Here is a 22,995-nt window from a genome sequence, read left to right as displayed (position 1 = left end):
CATCTGAATATTTTTAAAATTCATCATAACATTCAGTGGTTTCATTCGCTGTAGCCTGGTCATCGTTCTTACATTATAATTGGGGTTTGTTATTAAGAGCCCAGATGTCCCACAAAGCCTCTCTGGCTGTATAAACTTGAACTTCGTCCAATAAAATCCTATTAAGAGGATCCACATACACATAGCCCAGAAAGTCTGCGTTCACCTTACTACTTTTCAAAAACTATGCTAAAACTTTAATAAATAGGTAAATGAGATCAGTTTTTCTTTCATAAATACAGTTAGGCAAGAAATGTATTGCAAAAACCAAAATTGTAGAACATTTCATATTTATTGTTCCTTTATGGCAACAAATTATGCCAAAACTATACGGTTTTTTGTGCAAATCTCTTGCTATAGGTCCTTACAACAATATTCCGCCAAAATATGCAAAGGTTATTTGCGGTTTATAACAAATACGGTCAAAAATAAGAATTTACTACATGGGGTTGACAATAAAAGTATTGCAACGGCAACATCAGTACTATAAAACTATAAAATTTTTGCAATTTTTTGGGGTAATTATGCATTTTTATGACTTTTGCGGCTAATAATAGACTAACAGTATTGAATGTAATAAAGTTCAGTGATACAAAATGCGGTCATGGAGGGTCTTCAGACAGGTAAAAAACGCATGGGACCATATAAACAATAAACAATGACGAATCGGCCACAGGCAAGTATGCCAAGAATGAATATTTGACTCAATATGTATTGTAGGATAATGGAACAATGCAAAACAGTCCGATTTTGGCTTTGAGAACATCGAAATACCTCGGGAAACTATATGGAAAAAATTGACACCAGTGTAGTATTTTGAAACGACCTACGACAGAGCACTATTTCGTCTCTTAATGGTATTGATATGATTTAATTTTTACTAAGTGGATAGATATTGTCCTCTGCTATCATAATAAATCCAAAAAATTGCGCCAAATCCAATAAAACCCATCAAATATGGAAATAAAACCTCTACTGGAGAAGCTGGAATACCGAATATTTGGGTACTATATTCTTTACCATGGAAAATAGTATGCGAAATCGGGTTTACGGATATAATAATGATTGGGAAGACATCCCCACTAATATCATTAATAAATATTTAATAGTCATTAGTCTGAAAGTCAGAAAAATCGATCCCGAAAGCTCAAACAAAGTCAACTACCGCCATTCCAAAGACCAAATCATGGCATGTTAATCTTATTTGTGTAAATTGCCGATGTAATATAACAACACAAAACTCTTAAATACATCGGGCCAACATCCTGATATCAACCCTCATAAAATGTTTGGGTCCAACTTAACAAAAAACTCGAAAAACATCCTCCAACGAAGGATCAAGATTTCTAAAAATTGGGGATCCAGTATCCTTAGAGTGGAACATACCGAGCCTTATTTTTTGGTTTAACTAATTTCATTAATGCTCCAATGAATGTCCAATGTGGATAGACAACTCATTAAAGAACACAACTTTGGTAATTCTCGAAGAAACCATCGATTTGGTAATTTTTGCAATACTTTTATTGTCACCCCTAAATAGTAGTTAATTCTTATTTTTGACCGTATTTGTTATAAATCGCAAATAACCTTTGGATATTTTAACGGAATATTGTTGTAAGGACCTATAGCAAGAGATTTGCACAAAAACCTGTATAGTTTTTACATAATTTGTTGCCATAAACGAACAATTAATATGAAATTTCCTACAATTTTGGTTTTTGCAATACATTTCTTGCCTAACTGTATGTTATTGGCACTCTTTACTACCAGAATAAAAAGAAAAATTCCTGAAAATATATTATTATTACGAAGATAACGGTAAAAAAGTGTTACAACTGCTAAATTAGAGCCCCAAAAAGTCTGCGTTCACTTTGTATGTTGCAATAATACCGTTAATTTTTTTGAATTTTTTTGCAGATTTCTCCCATTTTTAATCAATATTGTCACAACTGGTCATTCTGTGAGGTCGTTTACACACTTAACTTAAAAAAGTAAAATATTTCAAGAATGGAAAACAAGGACAAAGAAATTGGCATCGATAAAAGGAAAATTCTAGGTAAATAATGAAAAAGCTATCGAAATATTGGCGAAACTGTAGGTAGAACATATTAGTCTATACATAGAGTGATAATTAACTATAAAAAAATCGGAATTTTGAAGTCAATGCCCAGATCTGGACGGTCAAAGCTCAGTTTTGGACGGTCAAAAATATTATCAGAACGGGAGGAGCGTAACATAACTAATATATGTAGTTAAAACAAACAGTCCGATAATTACTTCAAAAATTTTTGAAAATGTAAAAATGGCATCCAAAAAAAGTATTTGTGCACAAACCGCCAGAAAAATACTGCATAAAGCTGGATATCACGGTATAGTCGCACGGCGAAAGCCGTACATATCACTAGTGAACAGGCAGAAGCATATTTAATTTGCTAATGAATACATAAACAAGCCTCCAAGTATTCCGGAATCAAGTCATATTTTCGGCCGAAAGCATGTTCTACATGTTTGCAATGAAAGGACTTCAAACTGTTTGGAGAAAGCTCGAACAGCGCTTGAAAAAACAAAATCTTGTTTTACACTGTAAAAACTTTACTACCAGAATAAAAAGAAAAATTCCTGAAAATATATTATTATTACGAAGATAACGGTAAAAAAGTGTTACAACTGCTAAATTAGAGCCCCAAAAAGTCTGCGTTCACTTTGTATGTTGCAATAATACCGTTAATTTTTTTGAATTTTTTTGCAGATTTCTCCCATTTTTAATCAATATTGTCACAACTGGTCATTCTGTGAGGTCGTTTACACACTTAACTTAAAAAAGTAAAATATTTCAAGAATGGAAAACAAGGACAAAGAAATTGGCATCGATAAAAGGAAAATTCTAGGTAAATAATGAAAAAGCTATCGAAATATTGGCGAAACTGTAGGTAGAACATATTAGTCTATACATAGAGTGATAATTAACTATAAAAAAATCGGAATTTTGAAGTCAATGCCCAGATCTGGACGGTCAAAGCTCAGTTTTGGACGGTCAAAAATATTATCAGAACGGGAGGAGCGTAACATAACTAATATATGTAGTTAAAACAAACAGTCCGATAATTACTTCAAAAATTTTTGAAAATGTAAAAATGGCATCCAAAAAAAGTATTTGTGCACAAACCGCCAGAAAAATACTGCATAAAGCTGGATATCACGGTATAGTCGCACGGCGAAAGCCGTACATATCACTAGTGAACAGGCAGAAGCATATTTAATTTGCTAATGAATACATAAACAAGCCTCCAAGTATTCCGGAATCAAGTCATATTTTCGGCCGAAAGCATGTTCTACATGTTTGCAATGAAAGGACTTCAAACTGTTTGGAGAAAGCTCGAACAGCGCTTGAAAAAACAAAATCTTGTTTTACACTGTAAAAACTTTACTACCAGAATAAAAAGAAAAATTCCTGAAAATATATTATTATTACGAAGATAACGGTAAAAAAGTGTTACAACTGCTAAATTAGAGCCCCAAAAAGTCTGCGTTCACTTTGTATGTTGCAATAATACCGTTAATTTTTTTGAATTTTTTTGCAGATTTCTCCCATTTTTAATCAATATTGTCACAACTGGTCATTCTGTGAGGTCGTTTACACACTTAACTTAAAAAAGTAAAATATTTCAAGAATGGAAAACAAGGACAAAGAAATTGGCATCGATAAAAGGAAAATTCTAGGTAAATAATGAAAAAGCTATCGAAATATTGGCGAAACTGTAGGTAGAACATATTAGTCTATACATAGAGTGATAATTAACTATAAAAAATCGGAATTTTGAAGTCAATGCCCAGATCTGGACGGTCAAAGCTCAGTTTTGGACGGTCAAAAATATTATCAGAACGGGAGGAGCGTAACATAACTAATATATGTAGTTAAAACAAACAGTCCGATAATTACTTCAAAAATTTTTGAAAATGTAAAAATGGCATCCAAAAAAAGTATTTGTGCACAAACCGCCAGAAAAATACTGCATAAAGCTGGATATCACGGTATAGTCGCACGGCGAAAGCCGTACATATCACTAGTGAACAGGCAGAAGCATATTTAATTTGCTAATGAATACATAAACAAGCCTCCAAGTATTCCGGAATCAAGTCATATTTTCGGCCGAAAGCATGTTCTACATGTTTGCAATGAAAGGACTTCAAACTGTTTGGAGAAAGCTCGAACAGCGCTTGAAAAAACAAAATCTTGTTTTACACTGTAAAAACTTTACTACCAGAATAAAAAGAAAAATTCCTGAAAATATATTATTATTACGAAGATAACGGTAAAAAAGTGTTACAACTGCTAAATTAGAGCCCCAAAAAGTCTGCGTTCACTTTGTATGTTGCAATAATACCGTTAATTTTTTTGAATTTTTTTGCAGATTTCTCCCATTTTTAATCAATATTGTCACAACTGGTCATTCTGTGAGGTCGTTTACACACTTAACTTAAAAAAGTAAAATATTTCAAGAATGGAAAACAAGGACAAAGAAATTGGCATCGATAAAAGGAAAATTCTAGGTAAATAATGAAAAAGCTATCGAAATATTGGCGAAACTGTAGGTAGAACATATTAGTCTATACATAGAGTGATAATTAACTATAAAAAAATCGGAATTTTGAAGTCAATGCCCAGATCTGGACGGTCAAAGCTCAGTTTTGGACGGTCAAAAATATTATCAGAACGGGAGGAGCGTAACATAACTAATATATGTAGTTAAAACAAACAGTCCGATAATTACTTCAAAAATTTTTGAAAATGTAAAAATGGCATCCAAAAAAAGTATTTGTGCACAAACCGCCAGAAAAATACTGCATAAAGCTGGATATCACGGTATAGTCGCACGGCGAAAGCCGTACATATCACTAGTGAACAGGCAGAAGCATATTTAATTTGCTAATGAATACATAAACAAGCCTCCAAGTATTCCGGAATCAAGTCATATTTTCGGCCGAAAGCATGTTCTACATGTTTGCAATGAAAGGACTTCAAACTGTTTGGAGAAAGCTCGAACAGCGCTTGAAAAAACAAAATCTTGTTTTACACTGTAAAAACTTTACTACCAGAATAAAAAGAAAAATTCCTGAAAATATATTATTATTACGAAGATAACGGTAAAAAAGTGTTACAACTGCTAAATTAGAGCCCCAAAAAGTCTGCGTTCACTTTGTATGTTGCAATAATACCGTTAATTTTTTTGAATTTTTTTGCAGATTTCTCCCATTTTTAATCAATATTGTCACAACTGGTCATTCTGTGAGGTCGTTTACACACTTAACTTAAAAAAGTAAAATATTTCAAGAATGGAAAACAAGGACAAAGAAATTGGCATCGATAAAAGGAAAATTCTAGGTAAATAATGAAAAAGCTATCGAAATATTGGCGAAACTGTAGGTAGAACATATTAGTCTATACATAGAGTGATAATTAACTATAAAAAAATCGGAATTTTGAAGTCAATGCCCAGATCTGGACGGTCAAAGCTCAGTTTTGGACGGTCAAAAATATTATCAGAACGGGAGGAGCGTAACATAACTAATATATGTAGTTAAAACAAACAGTCCGATAATTACTTCAAAAATTTTTGAAAATGTAAAAATGGCATCCAAAAAAAGTATTTGTGCACAAACCGCCAGAAAAATACTGCATAAAGCTGGATATCACGGTATAGTCGCACGGCGAAAGCCGTACATATCACTAGTGAACAGGCAGAAGCATATTTAATTTGCTAATGAATACATAAACAAGCCTCCAAGTATTCCGGAATCAAGTCATATTTTCGGCCGAAAGCATGTTCTACATGTTTGCAATGAAAGGACTTCAAACTGTTTGGAGAAAGCTCGAACAGCGCTTGAAAAAACAAAATCTTGTTTTACACTGTAAAAACTTTACTACCAGAATAAAAAGAAAAATTCCTGAAAATATATTATTATTACGAAGATAACGGTAAAAAAGTGTTACAACTGCTAAATTAGAGCCCCAAAAAGTCTGCGTTCACTTTGTATGTTGCAATAATACCGTTAATTTTTTTGAATTTTTTTGCAGATTTCTCCCATTTTTAATCAATATTGTCACAACTGGTCATTCTGTGAGGTCGTTTACACACTTAACTTAAAAAAGTAAAATATTTCAAGAATGGAAAACAAGGACAAAGAAATTGGCATCGATAAAAGGAAAATTCTAGGTAAATAATGAAAAAGCTATCGAAATATTGGCGAAACTGTAGGTAGAACATATTAGTCTATACATAGAGTGATAATTAACTATAAAAAAATCGGAATTTTGAAGTCAATGCCCAGATCTGGACGGTCAAAGCTCAGTTTTGGACGGTCAAAAATATTATCAGAACGGGAGGAGCGTAACATAACTAATATATGTAGTTAAAACAAACAGTCCGATAATTACTTCAAAAATTTTTGAAAATGTAAAAATGGCATCCAAAAAAAGTATTTGTGCACAAACCGCCAGAAAAATACTGCATAAAGCTGGATATCACGGTATAGTCGCACGGCGAAAGCCGTACATATCACTAGTGAACAGGCAGAAGCATATTTAATTTGCTAATGAATACATAAACAAGCCTCCAAGTATTCCGGAATCAAGTCATATTTTCGGCCGAAAGCATGTTCTACATGTTTGCAATGAAAGGACTTCAAACTGTTTGGAGAAAGCTCGAACAGCGCTTGAAAAAACAAAATCTTGTTTTACACTGTAAAAACTGGCGAGGATGCTGTTTTGGTTTGGGGTGTGTAGCAGCTTCTGGAGTGGGCCAACTTGTATTTATTGAATCGACAATGGACAAGTATGGTTACCTAAACATCATGAAGCGCAATTTGAACCAAAATGCAGAAGAACTACGAAATTTTGGTTGCAACAACATAACGTTTCAAAGCATACTGCTGAGACTGTAAGGTTTTGGCTCCTATATAATGACCAGATCTGGGTTTTGACGTAAAAATTCTGGTTTGTTTATAGTTAATTATCACTCTATGTTGGACTAATATGTTCTACCTACAGTTTCGCCAATATTTCGATAGCTTTTTCCATAATTTTTCTAGAATTTTCCTTTTATCGATGCCAATTTCTTTGCCCTTGTATTCCATTCTTGAAATAACTTAGTTTTTTAAGTTAAGTATACAAGCGACCTCACAGAATAACCTGTTGTGACAATATTGATTAAAAATGGGAGAAAACTTCAAAAAAATTAACGGTATTATTGCAACATACAAACTGAACGCAGACTTTTTGGGGCTCTAATTTAACAGTTGTAACACTTTTTTACCGTTATCTTCGTAATAATAATATATTTTCAGGAATTTTTCTTTTTATTCTGGTAGTAAAGAGTGCCAATAACATATTTATGAAAGAAAAACTGATCTCATTTACCTATTTATTAAAGTTTTAGCATCTTTTTTGAAAAGTAGTAAGGTGAACGCAGACTTTCTGGGCTATGTGTATATCCCGGCCAATAATATTGTGTTACATAATAAGTCCTTCTCTCTTTTTTTCATTGAACTTACTAGATTTTCTGCAAAGTCATCATTAATTTTCTGTAGTTTAAATATAACTTCCTTCCGTTCCCTATAGAATTGGTCGGGAGTTAAATCCTCGGCCTGTAGTTTCTTGGTGGCGATATATGCTATTTGCAAAATTTTTTCTGTAGAAGCTGCCTTATTCCAATTTGATTCTGACAACTGAATCTCCGAATTTCCCATGTCCTCAATACACGCAATTCTAGAAGGCGTTTCAGCATTTCATACGTGCTTCCCCGTGTTATTTGATCTAAAATAGCCCCTTTGTCAGCCCTTATTTTTAAAATAGAATCTATTTTTGGCGTTCTTGCTATTGTGGCCACATTTCGTCGCTTTGAGAGTAATGCCGAAATACTTTTATTTTTTAACACATCATTTATTGCTAATTGCAATGTGTGTATTCCATATTCTTCAAATACTTGTAAAAGTATTCTGTGAAGTTCTGTACTTTTATGTTCCGCGTGAGTGTCTTTCATCGCAAGCATTTTTTCGATTGGTTTATTATTATTGGACACATACCGAATATTGATTCCAAAAAAAATTGGGTCAATTTTAAGATATGTACATTAATTTGTCTTTAATGTCTTCCATTAATTCTATTTTTTTTAAGTTAAAATGCTGTATTATAAGGTCTCGTATGCCATCTCTACATAGCGAGACATTAAAAATATTTGCCACTTCTCCATTTAAATTTCAGAAAGGTTCTTCCGAAAAAAAGTTAATGGTACTAAGTGGATAGTAACCATATTTATAATTGACAACTTAAAGGTTTCCGCTGTCATGCTTATTGAAATTTTATCTGCTTTGAGAAAACTTTTTAGATGTTGTTGCTTTAATGTCGAACTTGTCGACGTTGTGGGCATTTGGGACATACTTTCTTCTACTCATCTTCGTGAAACATTTGAAGGTGTGTGTCCCTTTAGATTGAAGGTTCGAGAAGGGCCGCCTTTTGTTATCTTAAAACTGAATGCCTTGTCGCAGCTTTTTTCTACATCCCCAATTTTCACCAAGCATATGCACTTGTCACCATCTTTGATGAAGTATTCAAACATTTTGTTTGAATCCGACATTTTGGATCTACAATTATATTTATATAATATGTCATTAATTTATTGTAATAATACACAGGTTTTCATATCTCCTTACTTGCAAGTGCCACTAATTTTGCCTAATAATAATCTTTAATTGCTTTTTACGTGAAAATGATTTTCAACAACACAAGTTCTATTTTTGTTTTCACAGTTGACGGTTTAACCGAACACTGAAAATATCAGTAGCTAAAATAAAAAAATCGTCATTCAGTGAATGTGCTAGGACCGTTATTTTTCACAAAACAATGTTGCCTAGGGATGCCATTTTGAAATGTAAAAGTATTAGTGCAGGCAAAATAATCATGGGTAAAAAGGGAAATTTCAGAAACTCCCACAAAGCTGAACTCTGATGAAAAAATCGAATTTTTTAAGGTAGACCTATGGTAATTACATAAATGCGTTATTTACATGGAGATGGCAGGTTTCCGATTATTGAACCCGAAAATCAGGGTTATAGCCGGTTCTACTAAAGTGTTTGAGAGCTTATGATCACATCTATCACATAATGCTGTTATTTTGTACAGTCAACCAAAAAAGTCTACATACACCCTATAAATCTCGGGTTATATGGTTAAGGAAGCATTTTTATGAAAATCCAAGTACATAGTTCTATTTCATATCCCTAATAAACAATATTACACACAACAGAAATATATTCCATAATACGAATAACGGTAAATTCTATAAAAATTAAAAAATTAATAGGGAAAAAGTGTACATACACCCAATGAAATATTAAGATTACCGTAACATTTATGGAATAAGCAATACAAATTTTACATTTTATTGCTTTATCAAATGTCTCTGGTTGCCTATGATATATTTTAGACAAAATAGGAACATATTTGTGCTTTAATTGACGATATTTAAGGTCAGACTTCGCGTATAGCTCGTTAAGGCGGACCCTTGCAGATATCTTTGAGTTGTTCAGTCTGGTAGTTTATGAAACACCAGGAAATACTGTGGGACTAATTATTTTGAGATCCTAGAGCGCTTTGAAGTTGTTCTTATGGATAATATATGCTCCTGAGCTTCGCTAAATATGCGAATTCCTGAGTTTTTCATAAATTTTATAGTTTTCACAGCATTCCAAGGGTCAAATTACAAGTAAGAACCTTGGAATTACCTTGTAATACATTTTTGGACCTTAACTCAATCAGAAATGTACAACATTATTATACAAACCCGCTCCTAAAGTTTCCAAAGTATCAAAATAAAAGCACCACCAAAGAATGCATGCAATTTATATGAAATTTACACTGTTAACTAGTATGCCCCCGTATTATGATCGTTAGGGTCACTTGAAGCGCTATAAATGTCGGATACTTTTACATTGTTTATTCAATGGATGCTCGAGGATTGTACCAGACCTTATTACAAGGTAATTCGAAGGCATCCGCATGTAATTTTCCCCTTGGAATGCTGTGAAAACTATAAAATTTGTGAAAAACTCAGGAATTCGCATATTTAGCGAAGCTCAAGAGCATATATTATCCATAAGAACAACTTCAAAGTGCTCTAGGATCTCAAAATAATTAGTCCCACTGTATTTCCTGGGGTTTCATAAACTACCAGACTGAAAAACTCAAAGATATCTGCAAGGGTCCGCCTTAACGAGCTATACGCGAAGTCTGACCTTAAATAACGCCAATTAAAGCACAAATATGTTCCTATTTTGTCTAAAATATATCATAGACAACCAGAGACATTCGATAAAGCAATAAAACGTAAAATTTGTATTGCTTATTCCATAAATTTTACGGTAATCTTAATATTTCATTGGGTGTATGTACACTTTTTCCCTATTATTTTTTTAATTTTTTTAGAATTTACCGTTATTCGTATTATGGAATATATTTCTGTTGTATGTAATATTGTTTATTAGGGATATGAGATAGAACTATGTACTTGGATTTTCATAAAAATGCTTCCTTACCCATAAAACCCGAGATTTATAGGGTGTATGTAGACTTTTTTGGTTGACTGTATATGTTTTTTCTGTATACGTATAATCTGAAACTTAAATCACGATATTTCAAAAATGGCAACTCCTAGGAAACCATTGCTGTGGTAATGACTTTTTTGGTTTTTTCTTCACAATACACTAAAATATTGCAAAAACCAATGTAATAGTACGTTTATACAGTTGTGCGAAAAATAATAAGGACACTTTAATCTAGGGGTGAGCACGCTTGTGTGCTAGCACACAGACAAATTGTGAAAACGTACTCTTAGTTTTTTGTGAACCATAAACAATTAAAAGTTTATGCAATTTTTTATTTATATTTTTTAATAATTTGCATTGTGGACGATTTTAGACAACATTAATGTATAAAAAATTTTGAAATAAGTAATGAAACATCAAGAAAAATTAAATATTAATTCTCTCTTAAATTTGCCTCTCTCTCGATTTTGCTCAGCTCTGCTTTAATCCAAACCATAGCCGACCAAGAAGAGCGAGCGCTTAAATTGTTTATGTGTGGGTAAAATTACACTGACAGAACAGGGTGATGATTTTCATATTGAGTATGAAATGAAAAACACAGGAAAAAAAGTTGTCACGGCGTGTTAGCATTCAGAGCCAAACATAGTGGTGGGTGTTGGGGGTTCGAATCCTCGGCATTCCTTTATCATTTGCATTATAGATCATAAAAAAGCTCGATTAATAGATTAAAAAAAAAAAAATAATAATACTAAAAATGATCTTCGCCTCAAAAGGCAAAATTTGTATGACTAAAATTAAAAATAATATACAGTGAATCACAGTCAAAAGTATCCACTTCAGTTTCTTTTTTTAAAACTGCGATTGCTAAGAGTTAATTAATGATAGCGATTTCAACTTTAAAATTTCTTAAAATGCATTGAACAAATTGTCTACGTTTCTAATATAAATTAGCATTTGACTTGTGCTTTCATCAAAGCAAACAGATACATATACCGCATTTCGAATCCTCTCCTTTGTTTATATACATTTTTTATTGCTGCATTGCAGACGAGGCAGTCTGCGTCATTAAAAATATTAATACAAAACAAAAAATCATTTTCAAATTCTTCCCTCCACATATTTGCTGTACAACTGCAAAATCTTTTCAGTGTACCCAAAAAAAAAAAAACAAACAAAGCGGCATCAACCTGCTTGCATGACATTCAGTACAAAACTGAAGTAAAAAAATCAAAACATTTGCTCTCTTACTTTGCGTTCGGGTCGCGTGTGTGTGATTTGCCGAAAAACTTCGTAACCATATCAATACCAGGTATTGATATGGTTACGAAGTTTTTCGGCAAATCACACACACGCATAGATGGGCTTTCTCGCACGCCAGCGTTGCTGTGGTTTGTTTCTCTTTTTCGTTGTTACAACATAAATAAACATTTACGGATTGTTCTGTTATTGTTTTTTTAACAAAATTGTTTTTTATAGTTGTTTAGATGCCGTATGTGTCTTAAAAATATTAAAAAAGTAAAAAATGCTTACAAAAAGGTTGTTTTAATGTTTCCCTTAAAGCGTATTTAAGAGTAATTTTGACCATCTATGCACACACGCGACCCGAACGCAAAGTAAGAGAGCAAATGTTTTGATTTTTTTACTTCAGTCTTGTACTGTACGTCATGCAAGCAGGTTGATGCCGCTTTGTTTGTTTTTTTTTGGGTACACTGAAAAGATTTTGCAGTTGTACAGCAAATATGTGGAGGGAAGAATTTGAAAATGATTTTTTGTTTTGTATTAATATTTTTAATGACGCAGAATGCCTCGTCTGCAATGCAACAATAAAAAATGTATATAATGCAAAAAAAAATAATATGAGTGGATAATTTTCACTGTGAGGTAGAAATCGATGTTGTTTAACAATTTTTATTTTTTTATCTAAATTTACCCGAATTTCGTTAATTTTATTTTATTTAAGTTAAGACCCTAATGTACAAATATAAAAAAGAACGAAATCGCTATCATTAATCAACTCTTAGCAATCGCAGTTTTAATAAAAGAAACTGAAGTGGATACTTTTGACTGTGATTCACTGAAATCCCAGGAAATACAGTGGGACTAATTATTTTGAGATCCTAGAGCGCTTTGAAGTTGTTCTTATGGATAATATATGCTCCTGAGCTTCGCTAAATATGCGAATTCCTGAGTTTTTCATAAGTTTAAACTCGAGATTTATAGGGTGTATGTAGACTTTTTTGGTTGACTGTATTTTTTCTATTTGAAAATTTTGCCTTTTTAGGCGAAGATCATTTTTATACCCTCCACCATAGTATGGAGGGTATATTAAGTTTGTTTTTCCGTTTGTAACGCATTGAAATACTCATTTGCGACCCTATAAAGTATATATATTCTTGATCAGGGTAAAATTCTAAGTCGATCTGAGCACGTCCGTCCGTCCGTCTGTGGTAATCACTCTAGCATCCACAAAAATAGAGATAGGATTGGGAAAATACGTCTTTTGTTTGCAGGCAGGTCAAGTTCGATGATGGGCTATATCGGTCCACGTTTTGGTATAGCCCCCATATAACGGTATCCCCCGATTTACGGTATTTTGACGTTTTTAGCTACATTTTCAGACCGATTTGGCTATAATTTGACATTTAGGGTTCTTAAGTGTCAATAAACATATATAACAAAACTTGTGGACATAGGTCCACGTTTTGGTATAGCCACCATATAACGGTACCCCCCGATTTGCGGTATTTTGACGTTTTTAGCTACATTTTTAGACCGATGAAGCTATAATTTGACATTTGAAGTTCTTAAATGTCAATAAACTTATGTGACAAAACTTGTGGACATAAGTTCACGTTTTGGTATAGCCCCCATATAACGGTACCCCCCGATTTACGGTATTTTGACGGTTTTAGCTACATTTTCAGACCGATGTAGCTATAATTTGACATTTGGGATTCTTAAAAGTCAATAAACTTATATAACAAAAGTTGTGGACATAGGTCCACGTATTGGTATAGCCCCCATATAACGGTACCCCCCGATTTACGGTATTTTGACGGGTTTAGCTACATTTTCAGACCGATTTAGCTATAATTTGTCATTTAGGGTTCTTAAAAGTCAATAAACTTATATAACAAAAGTTGTGGACATAGGTCCACGTTTTGGTATAGCCCCCATATAACGGTACCCCCCGATTTACGGTATTTTGACGTTTTTAGCTATATTTTCAGACCGATATAGCTATAATTTGACATTTAGGGTTCTTAAGTGTAACTAAACTTATATAACAAAAGTTGTGGACCTAGGTCCAAGTTTTGGTATAGCCCCCATATAACGGTACCCCCGATTTACGGCATTTTGACGTTTTTATCTACATTTTCAGACCGATTTAGCTATCAATTGACATTTAGGGTTCTTAAATGTCAATAAACTTATATAACTAGTGGACATGGGTCCATGTTTTGGAATAGCCCCTATATAACGTTACCGCCCGATTTCAGGTATTTTGAGAATTCTACCAACAAGTTTTAACCGAATTATCTGTAATTTGAACATTTGACATTTGAAATTCTTAGTGGTCACCACACCTCTCCACCAAACATTGTCAAGAAAGCCCCCATATAACGATACCTCCCGATTTTCAGTAATTTGATGATTTTAGCTACAATATTAAACCGAACAAGCAGTAATTTGACATTTGAAGTTCTTAGTGGTCACAACACCTCTCCATCAAAAATTGTCAACATAGGTCCATGTTCGGATATAGCTCCCATGTAACGGTACCTCCTAATTTTCAGTAATTTGGCAATTTTAGCTACAATTTTTAACAGAACTAACTGTAATTTGACATTTGAAGGTTGTAGTGGTCACCACACATCTGCATCAACAATTTTCAACATATCCCCAATATAACGATACTTCCCTATTTTCGGTACTTTGAGGATTTTACTTAAAATGTTTAACCGAACGTAGGTCCATGTTTTTGTATAGCCCCAAAACAAACCTCCCGATTTTCCGTACCTTAGCTTTATTTTTTGGACGAATTTTCTGTAATTTGAAATTTAAAAGTCAACAAAAATTCTGCAACAAAAATTGTTCTTTTAAGTTCATATTTTCGTATAGCCCAGATACCTCAGAACTAGCTGTTAATGACATTTGAAGTTCCCACGTTATGTACCGATTTTCGATATTTTGAGGATTCTAGCTAAATTTTTTAACCGAATTAGGAGTTATTTGACATTAAAGGCTCCCATCAAAAACTGTCAACATAGGCCCATGTTTTATTATAACCCCTATATAACAGTACCTCCCAATTTCTTACTTACTTACTTAGCTGGCCCATTACAGAACATTTGTTCTATAGGCCGAACTAAGAAGAGATCTCCATTCCTCTCTATTTGTTGCTTTGCACTCTGGAATACCGCGCCTTGTCATCTCATCATCCACTTGTTTGCGCCATCTATTCCTTGGCGTGCCAATTCTGCGTGCACCGCCATGTGGCATGTATTCATACGCCTTTTTAGCGGGTTCATCATCGCTCATTCTTATGATATGGCCTAGCCAACGCAATCGCTGCATCTCGATACGTTTAACAATATTGATGTCGTTGTATAGCAAATACAGCTCGTGCTTCATGCGACGTCGATATTCACCGTCAACGCAGATTGGTCCGTAGATCTTTCGAAGAATTTTTCTCTCAAACACACCAAGCACTGCCATGTCTGCTTGCGCAAGTACCCAGGCTTCGGAGCCATACATCAGCACGGGTAGTATCAGTGTTTTGTAGAGCGTTATTTTTGTTTGACGAGATGTGGCTTTGTTTTTAAACTGCTTACTTAATCCAAAGTAGCATCTGTTGGCCAATACAATTCTTCTTTTTATTTCACAACTGATGTCGTTTGTTGTGTTGACGGAGGTGCCGAGGTAGACGAAGTCTTTTACTACCTCAATATTATAGGAACCAACTTCCACAGTCGGTCCGAGCTCAATGGACGCATTGCGCGTCGACACCATCAACTTGGTCTTCTCACCGTTTACCGCCAGACCCACTTTAGCAGATTCTCCTTCGACCTTTATAAAGGTATCAGTTACTTCTTTTACTGATCGACCCATGATGTCTATATCATCAGCATAAGCAAGTAACATGTGACTATTGGTGTAGATTGTGCCACTTCTTTTGACGTTTGCCTCTCGTATAACCTTTTCTAGCAGGATGTTGAAGAGGTCACACGAAAGGCTGTCTCCTTGTCTGAAACCTCTTTTGGTACCAAACTCTTCGGAGAGGTTCTTTCCTATTTTAACTGAGGACCTCGTGTCAGTTAAAGTCATTTTATAAAGCCGGATGAGCTTTGCGGGAATACCAAATTCAGACATGGCTTGGAATACCTTTGAGCGCAGCGGACTGTCGAAGGCTGCTTTATAATCGACAAAAAGGTGGTAGGTGTCGATCTGCATCTCTTGGGTCTTCTCCAGGATTTGCCGCAGGGTAAATATCTGGTCAATGGTGGACTTGCCAGGTCTAAAGCCGCATTGGTATGGTCCAATAATCTCGTTGACCATTGGCTTTAGTCGTTCGCACAATATCCCTGACACGATCTTGTAGGCAATAGGGAGTAGACTTATGCCCCTATAGTTAGAGCATACAGTCTTATCTCCCTTCTTGTGGACGGGGCACAGCATACTCAGGTTCCAATCGTCGGGTACTCGTTCTTCCTGCCAGATGGTGCTAACTAGCTGATGAATACACCTTATCAGCGTGTCGCCTCCGGTTTTGAACAGCTCGGCTGGTAAGCCATCGGCCCCTGCTGCCTTATTATTCTTCAGCCGATTTATTGCTGTCTTTACCTCATCTTGGCTGGGCGGTCTACATTCAATACCATCTTCTGGGATTGGGACTGTGGTATCTTCGTCGTCTTCGCTGCTATTGGATACCAACAGATTTGAAAAATGTTCTTTCCATATCCTGAGTACACTATCTGTATCAGTTACCAAATTACCTTGCTGGTCTCTACAGGAGGATGTGCCTGTACCAAAGCCATCAGTTTGATGCTTGACTCTTTGGTAGAATTTTCGGACTTCATTCTGGCTCCTGTACATCTCGATTTTTTCACACTCCCGCTTTGCGGCTGTTTGCATGGAGTGGGCAATGCTTTGCCATTGCGCTGATATGTTATCGGGATGAGGAGGGCTTTGATTAAGCAATTGGGCTAGTTGAGTGGAATATGCTGTGGCTATCTGTTGTGATTGCAGCTTACCGATGTCTAACTTTCGTGTTGTGTCTGTTCGTACTTTGTTTGCTACGTTTAAGCGGGTGCGTACCTTTGCTGCAACAAGGTAGTGGTCCGAATCAATGTTTGCGCCTCGGAACGATCGTACATCCAACACGCTCGATGAATGTCTTCCATCTATCACAACATGATCAATTTGGTTTCTTGTTTTCTGATCTGGAGACAGCCAGGTGCCCTTATGAATATCGAGATGATTAAATCTGGTACTGCTAACTACCATGTTTTTTGCAGCTGCAAAGTCTATCAGTCTCATACCATTGTCAGATGTTTCACTGTGGAGACTGAATTTCCCGACTGTTGGGCCAAAGATATTCTCCTTTCCAATTTTGGCATTAAAATCGCCTAGAATGATTTTAATGTCATGGGCAGGGCAACGGTCATATGTTTCTTCTAAGCGCTCGTAAAATATATCTTTGGTCTGTTCATCCTTTTCTTCAGTGGGAGCATGAGCGCAAATAAAGCTGATGTTGAAGAATTTAGCTTTTATTCGAATTGCAGCAAGTCTTTCATTCACTGGAGTGAAGCTGGATACAAGATGTTTTAGTCTCCGACTAACTACGAATCCACAACCAAACTCATGCTTTACGTCATGGCAGCTATAATACAGTGCGTCACCTTTAGGTGTTGTTGTGACGCCTTTCCCAATCCATCGTATTTCCTGTATGGCAGTAATATCGGTCTTGTACTTTTCAAGTACGTCTGCCAATGCGAAGACTGCACCTTCTCTATAAAGAGTGCGAACATTCCAGGTGCAGATTCGCAGATCATGGTCCTTAAAACGTTTGCGGGGTTCGTCAACTTTAGAGGGGTTTGTTTTTCTTTTCTTTCGTTTTTTCATAGTAGGCTGTTTTTTCTAGGGGAGGGTTACTAACCCGACGCCCAAACTCAAGTTTTTAACGTTCTTATGGGTGAACGCGCGGCACATGTTAGCTCACTACCTTTAACGGGTGTTAAAGGCAGTTCCCCAGGTGACACCACGGGAGGTCAGTGTCCCCTTGGGATGAAAGAGGGACCAAGATAAATCCTGGGCTTTGCCATGTTAAAACCGGTCAGGACCGTTCCTCCCAATATCTAGCCCACCAAAAATTGTCAACAGTTAGATATAGGCACCATAAAAAAGGGCCTCCCGAATGAAGCATTTTATGTACATTATCTGACATTTTAACGTACTCACTTAAAGTTGGGGACAGGAATGAATATTTTATGGTGGAGGGAATGAAAAGTTCGGCCCGGCCGAACTTAATGCTTTTTTACTTGTTAGTATTAATTTTTTTTTTTTAATTTATTAATCGAACTATTTTATGATCTATAATGCAAATGAAAAAGGAAAGCCAACGATTCGAACCCACACACCCACCACTATGTTTGGCTCTGAACGCTAACACGCCGTGACAACTTTTTTCCTGTGTTTTTCATTTCATACTCAATATGAAAATCATCACCCTGTTCTGTTCTGTCAGTGTAATTTTACCCACACATAAACAATTTAAGCGCTCGCTCTTCTTGGTCGGCTATGATGTACAGTGACACAGAAAAGTATACATACACCCTACAAAAATGCAGTTCTGGCTAAATCGTTGGGTTTTTTACAGCACCAACTGCACTGTGTGGCTCCTTGGTGACAAAATAACCATAATTACACAAATTTATTTTAATCTAATACGTATATTAATTACCAAGGCATATTCATATAAGGTAAATGCATGAATTACAACAACTAACAAATTTACAAAAACAACATTGTTGTTATTGAAAATTAATTGTCAAAGATAAATATTGAATAATAGGATCGTTCCAAAAATTTGTTCAGGAAAAACATAAATACATTTTGAAAATCCTCTAAAATAAAACAAATTTTAATCAAAATGTAAATATAAAGCATACAGAACTGTCGTAGGTCATTGTTATTACACGTTTACGGTGAAAAAAAGAATTTTATGATAGCACATTTCGAAGTTTAAAATTTCATGAGTAGACCCTATTACATTTTGAAAACTAAATTTACAAAAAAAAGTAAGAATACAGCTGATTGTCACTTCTACCTTGTATAAATATGCCTTGTTAATTACAATTAAAGAAATTCAATTTTCACAACACAGAAAAGTATACATACACCCTAAGGAAATACGAATATTATCGTAAAATTTATGGAATTAGTAGCAAAATTTATGCATTTTTTAGTTTTGGCGAATGTCTCTGGGTATCTGAGATATATTTTAGAGAAAAGAAAATAATTTTTGGGTGCCAATTGCCCTTATTTAGGGTCAAATTTCTTATATACCACGTTAAAGCTGATCCTTGCTTATTTTTTGCGTTTTTAGGTATTGTACTTTATAAAAAGCACAAAATTAGTTTCAGATTGCAAATCCTGAGACCCAAGAAAGCTTTGGAGTTGTTATTGAGCAAAATATTCCTTCCTGGACGTCGATTAATGCACGTTTTTCCTCAAATTTCTCAGGAAGTTAATATATTCTGCGGAATTCCTGGCGCAAATACATACAAAATGCATTGAATTGCCTTGTAATATGGTCTGATACAATCCATGGGCCTTAATTGAATTAGAAATGTGAAATATTTTGTTACAAACCTGCTCCCAAAGCTTCTAAAGCAACAAAATATAAGCACTACCAAAAAAGCATGAAATTTGTACTGCGAACAACGTCGTTTTCGTATTATGATCATTACCGATACTATAGGCGCCAAACGTTTTGTATAATTGGACATTTCTGAGTCAATTGATGCCCAAGGATTGTATCCGACAATATTACAAGGCAATTCAAGGCCATCTATATGTAATTTACACCAAGAATTCCGCGGAATCTATTCACTTCCTGAGAAATCTGAGGGAAAACGTGCATTTATCGACGTTCAGGAAGGTATATTATGCACAAAAACAACTTCAAAGCTTTCTAGGGTCTCAAGATTTGCCATCTGATACGAATTTTGTGCTTTTTATAAAGTACAATACCTAAAAACGCAAAAAATTAAGCAAGGACCAGCTTTAACGAGGTATATAAGAAATTTGACCCTAAATAACGGCATTTGACCCCCAAAAATTATTTTCTTTTCTCTAAAATATATCTCAGACACCCAGAGACATTCGCCAAACCTAAAAAAATTTGCTACTAATTCCATAAATTTTACGATAATACTCGTATTTCCTTGGGGTGTATGTATACTTTTCTGTGTAGTGAAAATTGAATTTCTATAATTGTATTAAATATACGTATTAGATTAAAATAAATTTGTATAATTATGGTTATTTTGTCACCAAGGAGCCACACAGTGCAGTTGTTGCTGTAAAAAACCCAACGATTTAACCAAAACTGCATTTTTGTAGGGTGTATGTATACTTTTCTGTGTCACTGTACATTGTACATCAAACCCGTTCGTCGTTGGTATTGATATGGTTACGAAGTTTTTCGGCAAATCACACACACGCGACCCGAACGCAAAGTAAGAGAGCAAATGTTTTGATTTTTTTACTTCAGTCTTGTACTGAATGTCATGCAAGCAGGTTGATGCCGCTTTATTTGTTTTTTTGGATACACTGAAAAGATTTTGCAGTTGTACAGCAAATATGTGGAGGGAAGAATTTGAAAATGATTTTTTGTATTAATATTTTTAATGACGCAGAATGCCTCGTCTGCAATGCAACCTTTTTGATGGCACTTTTGAAAAAAGGCCCTATTGCATTGGAAAAATGTAAAAAATGTAAAAAAAATGTATTTGCCAAAAAGGCTAAAAGCTATAAAGGATAACAAAGGATGTCATACCAAGTGCTAAAACCCTAAGAAATCCTTTTTGCTTCGTAAAACTTTTAGAGTGGATAATTTTCACTGTGAGGTAGAAATCGATGTTGTTTAACATTTTTTATCTAAATTTACCCGAATTTCGTTAATTTTATTTTATTATATTTAAGTTAAGACCCTAATGTAAAAATATAAAAAAGAACGAAATCGTTATCATTAATTAACTCTTAGCAATCGCAGTTTTAATAAAAGAAACTGAAGTGGATACTTTTGACTGTGATTCACTGTATATTATTTTTAATTTTAGTCATACAAAGCGAACGCGCCAACAATATGCAGTCAACTAAAAAAGTCTACATACACCCTATAAATCTCGAGTTTTTAGGGTAAGGAAGAATTTTTTTGAAAATCCAAGTACATAGATCTATAAAAATTAAAAAATTAATAGGGAAAAAGTGTACATACACCCAATGAAATATTAAGATTACCGAAAAATTTATGGAGTAATCAATACACGTTTTACATTTTATTGCTTTGTCGAATGTCTCTGGTTGTCTATGATATATTTTAGGCAAAATAGGAACATATTTGTGCTTTAATTGACGTTATTTAAGGTCAGACTTCGCGTATACCTCGTTAAGGCGGACCCTTGCAGATTTCTTTGAATTTTTCAGTCTGGTAGTTTATGAAATCCCAGGAAATACAGTGGGACTAATTATTTTGAGATCCTAGAGCGCTTTGAAGTTGTTCTTATGGATAATATATGCTCCTGAGCTTCGCTAAATATGCGAATTCCTGAGTTTTTCATAAGTTTAAACTCGAGATTTATAGGGTGTATGTAGACTTTTTTGGTTGACTGTATTTTTTCTATTTGAAAATTTTGCCTTTTTAGGCGAAGATCATTTTTATACCCTCCACCATAGTATGGAGGTGTTGCGGGTCCTCGATAATTCTAAGTCTGCCACAAAAAAAGCAAAAAAAAATTTTGCGTGGAGGGTCCTTAGGGCGACTCCATTCAGCCTACGTGGCGGAGTCCAAAACCACGGTTTATCCCTAGTTCCCAGTTGCAGTAAAGGTGGGGGAACTAGGGAGAGCTAAGAAACCCAAAATAAGTTAGGGGGCACTGTTTATGGGTAACTATAAGTTAGCCATGCCCAGATTAGTAGGTTATTGTTGGTGTTAAGGGCACTGTTTGCGGGTAACAACATGTTAGCCATGCCAAGGTTAGTATGTTGGGGTGTTTGTTGTTAGGGGCACTGGTTTGGGTAACTTTTGGTTAGCCATGCCCAAATTAGTATTTTGTTTGTTGAGGGTTAGCAATGGTTAGTGGCACTGTTTTGGGTAACCGGCGGTTAGCCATGCCAAGATTAGTATGTTGAGGGTTATCAAGTTAGGCTGGGAAAGTTCTTCCTCCCAGCTTATTGGGGCACCTAATATGACGTGCACCCAGGCTGTTTCGTCGAAAATGCCAAAAAGACATCAGCAAAATGGAAGGAAGACAAAAGCCCCAATACACCGTAAGTGAATAGAAATAGCTTTCACCATCAGATATTTCCATCCACGGGGTAAGGGCACATGTCTTCATCCATATTGGTGATGCGATACCTGCAAATTAAATAAAAGAATACAATTATGAGTAAAAAAATTACAAATTTGTTCAATTGGAAATATACTTACCTCTGCCAAATGCAAACTTCTTTATTTTGGCTTTTGTTTATGTATCAACTTTCGTCATTTTGACATTTGGATAAAAGTGTGTTGCCAACTATAAAACATATACAAAACCAAGGTTCAATTGTTCATTCATTTAAATGAACCTGGAGGTACGCTATTATCAGCACAATGGCCCGATTCTCTTAAGGAAGGTACCTGAGAAAATCAAGACTCTTAAAGTGAGAGAATGGAACCTTGAGGTACCTGGTAGAAAGGGACTATTAATAGTTAGAAAGGGACAATAATGCGCTAAAAGGAAAAAGGATAGATATAACTCTGTTGCCCAAAATGTCTGCTCATGGAAAGCTGCCATCTTTCGCTGCAAAACTTATAAATGAGAGTAGTTTTTCACCCAGAATTGAGTGGTTATGTGGTGCTGAGGTCGAAACCTTTCGACGGAGAATAATAAAAAAAAGAGAAAAATTTTAAATTAAATGAAAGTACATTTTGATTAAAAAGCATTAAGTTTTCTTTAAAAATAAAAAAACATATATATCAAGGTTTCCGTGGTGAGGAGAGAAAAAAAAGTGGAAATACAGTGGAGTAATATATGTAACCAGCGAATTTGCAAAAAGGCCGAACCTGAATTCGTTGGATGGCAATAA

General features: G+C 34.9%; 1 protein-coding gene across 1 annotated transcript in view; it reads left to right on the top strand.

The window, feature by feature from the left end:
• Positions 1–22,995, top strand: part of LOC141394047 (uncharacterized) — a 63,032-nt gene that overhangs the window by 20,049 nt on the left and 19,988 nt on the right. The gene's annotated exons all lie outside the window — the stretch shown is intronic.

The sequence above is a fragment of the Musca autumnalis genome, unplaced genomic scaffold (assembly GCF_047663935.1).
Source record: "Musca autumnalis isolate F117 unplaced genomic scaffold, ASM4766393v1 scaffold_2, whole genome shotgun sequence".
Lineage (NCBI taxonomy): Eukaryota > Metazoa > Arthropoda > Insecta > Diptera > Muscidae > Musca > Musca autumnalis.
The sequence above is the reverse complement of the archived record's forward strand: the minus strand, read 5'-3'. Positions and strand labels throughout refer to the sequence as shown.